General features: G+C 48.1%; 7 non-coding genes across 7 annotated transcripts in view; all 7 read right to left on the reverse strand.

The window, feature by feature from the left end:
• LOC144460551 (5S ribosomal RNA) overlaps window positions 1–69 on the reverse strand; it is a 119-nt gene extending 50 nt beyond the window's left edge. The window contains exon 1 of the ribosomal RNA XR_013489268.1: window positions 1–69. This exon is cut by the window's left edge and continues 50 nt beyond it. This is a non-coding gene — a ribosomal RNA (5S ribosomal RNA).
• A 265-nt stretch (window positions 70–334) lies between these two features.
• Window positions 335–453, reverse strand: LOC144460553 (5S ribosomal RNA). The gene has a single exon (XR_013489271.1). It is a non-coding gene; the product is annotated as a 5S ribosomal RNA (ribosomal RNA).
• Window positions 454–739: 286 nt separating this feature from the next.
• LOC144461026 (5S ribosomal RNA) lies at window positions 740–858 on the reverse strand. Its single transcript, XR_013489745.1, has one exon. It is a non-coding gene; the product is annotated as a 5S ribosomal RNA (ribosomal RNA).
• A 272-nt stretch (window positions 859–1,130) lies between these two features.
• On the reverse strand, window positions 1,131–1,249 carry LOC144460554 (5S ribosomal RNA). The gene has a single exon (XR_013489272.1). It is a non-coding gene; the product is annotated as a 5S ribosomal RNA (ribosomal RNA).
• Window positions 1,250–1,513: 264 nt separating this feature from the next.
• LOC144461199 (5S ribosomal RNA) lies at window positions 1,514–1,631 on the reverse strand. Its single transcript, XR_013489918.1, has one exon. It is a non-coding gene; the product is annotated as a 5S ribosomal RNA (ribosomal RNA).
• Window positions 1,632–1,914: 283 nt separating this feature from the next.
• On the reverse strand, window positions 1,915–2,033 carry LOC144460555 (5S ribosomal RNA). Its single transcript, XR_013489273.1, has one exon. It is a non-coding gene; the product is annotated as a 5S ribosomal RNA (ribosomal RNA).
• Window positions 2,034–2,297: 264 nt separating this feature from the next.
• Window positions 2,298–2,416, reverse strand: LOC144460556 (5S ribosomal RNA). Its single transcript, XR_013489274.1, has one exon. It is a non-coding gene; the product is annotated as a 5S ribosomal RNA (ribosomal RNA).
• Between the last annotated feature and the right edge of the window lie 84 nt (window positions 2,417–2,500).

Genomic DNA, 2,500 nt, shown 5'->3' on the forward strand with positions numbered 1-2,500 from the left:
CGGCCCGACCCTGCTTAGCTTCCGAGATCGGACGAGATCGGGCGTATTCAGGGTGGTATGGCCGTAAGCCATGGAAGAGCATGCACGCACGCCATTTATAGATGGTAAAACATCAGCAAGGGTGGATGGCAAATGGTAATCTGTCATTTTCCTGCACTCAACAAGCGCCATGACAAGACCCACACGCCATTTAGTTTTCAGTTGATGCACATATACTCACTGACAAATTAAAAAAAAAAAAAAAAGAGAGTTTGTCCACTGGTGCTGTTTTCCAAGGAGCTGGCTCCAGTAAAGGAGGAGCAGCGCCCTCTGCTGATGAAATTTGAGAATAAAAAGCTTACAGCACCGGGTATTCCCAGGCGGTCTCCCATCCAAGTACTGACCCGGCCCGACCCTGCTTAGCTTCCGAGATCGGACGAGATCGGGCGTATTCAGGGTGGTATGGCCGTAAGCCATGGAAGAGCATGCACGCACGCCATTTATAGATGGTAAAACATCAGCAAGGGTGGATGGCAAATGGTAATCTGTCATTTTCCTGCACTCAACAAGCACCATGACAAGACCCACACGCCATTTACTTTTCAGTTAATGCACATATACTCATTGAGAAATTAAAGAAAAACAAAAAAGGAAAAAAAAGGGAAAAAAAGGAGAGTTTGTCCACTTGTGCTGTTTTCCAAGGAGCTGGCTCCAGTAAAGGAGGAGCAGCGCCCTCTGCTGATGAAAGGTGAGAATAAAAAGCTTACAGCACCGGGTATTCCCAGGCGGTCTCCCATCCAAGTACTGACCCGGCCCGACCCTGCTTAGCTTCCGAGATCTGACGAGATCGGGCGTATTCAGGGTGATATGGCCGTAAGCCATGGAAGAGCATGCACGCACGCCATTTATAGATGGTAAAACATCAGCAAGGGTGGATGGCAAATGGTAATCTGTCATTTTCCTGCACTCAACAAGCGCCATGACAAGACCCACACGCCATTTAGTTTTCAGTTAATGCACATATACTCACTGACAAATTAAAAAAAAAAAAAAAAAAAAAAAGAGAGTTTGTCCACTGGTGCTGTTTTCCAAGGAGCTGGCTCCAGTAAAGGAGGAGCAGCGCCCTCTGCTGATGAAAGGTGAGAATAAAAAGCTTACAGCACCGGGTATTCCCAGGCGGTCTCCCATCCAAGTACTGACCCGGCCCGACCCTGCTTAGCTTCCGAGATCGGACGAGATCGGGCGTATTCAGGGTGGTATGGCCGTAAGCCATGGAAGAGCATGCACGCACGCCATTTATAGATGGTAAAACATCAGCAAGGGTGGATGGCAAATGGTAATCTGTCATTTTCCTGCACTCAACAAGCGCCATGACAAGACCCACACGCCATTTAGTTTTCAGTTGATGCACATATACTCACTGACAAATAAAAAAAAAAAAAAAAGAGAGTTTGTCCACTGGTGCTGTTTTCCAAGGAGCTGGCTCCAGTAAATGAGGAGCAGCGCCCTCTGCTGATGAAAGGTGAGAACAAAAAGCTTACAGCACCGGGTATTCCCAGGCGGTCTCCATCCAAGTACTGACCCGGCCCGACCCTGCTTAGCTTCCGAGATCGGACGAGATCGGGCGTATTCAGGGTGGTATGGCCGTAAGCCATGGAAGAGCATGCACGCACACCATTTATAGATGGTAAAACATCAGCAAGGGTGGATGGCAAATGGTAATCTGTCATTTTCCTGCACTCAACAAGCACCATGACAAGACCCACACGCCATTTAGTTTTGAGTTGATGCACATATACTCATTGAGAAATTAAAAAAAACAAAAAAGGAAAAAAAAGGGAAAAAAAGGAGTTTGTCCACTGGTGCTGTTTTCCAAGGAGCTGGCTCCAGTAAAGGAGGAGCAGCGCCCTCTGCTGATGAAAGGTGAGAATAAAAAGCTTACAGCACCGGGTATTCCCAGGCGGTCTCCCATCCAAGTACTGACCCGGCCCGACCCTGCTTAGCTTCCGAGATCGGACGAGATCGGGCGTATTCAGGGTGGTATGGCCGTAAGCCATGGAAGAGCATGCACGCACGCCATTTATAGATGGTAAAACATCAGCAAGGGTGGATGGCAAATGGTAATCTGTCATTTTCCTGCACTCAACAAGCGCCATGACAAGACCCACACGCCATTTACTTTTCAGTTAATGCACATATACTCACTGACAAATTAAAACAAAAAAAAAAGAGAGTTTGTCCACTGGTGCTGTTTTCCAAGGAGCTGGCTCCAGTAAAGGAGGAGCAGCGCCCTCTGCTGATGAAAGGTGAGAATAAAAAGCTTACAGCACCGGGTATTCCCAGGCGGTCTCCCATCCAAGTACTGACCCGGCCCGACCCTGCTTAGCTTCCGAGATCGGACGAGATCGGGCGTATTCAGGGTGGTATGGCCGTAAGCCATGGAAGAGCATGCACGCACGCCATTTATAGATGGTAAAACATCAGCAAGGGTGGATGGCAAATGGTAATCTGTCATTTTCCT

This window comes from Epinephelus lanceolatus, chromosome 22, assembly GCF_041903045.1.
Source record: "Epinephelus lanceolatus isolate andai-2023 chromosome 22, ASM4190304v1, whole genome shotgun sequence".
NCBI classification, from domain to species: Eukaryota; Metazoa; Chordata; class Actinopteri; order Perciformes; family Serranidae; genus Epinephelus; species Epinephelus lanceolatus.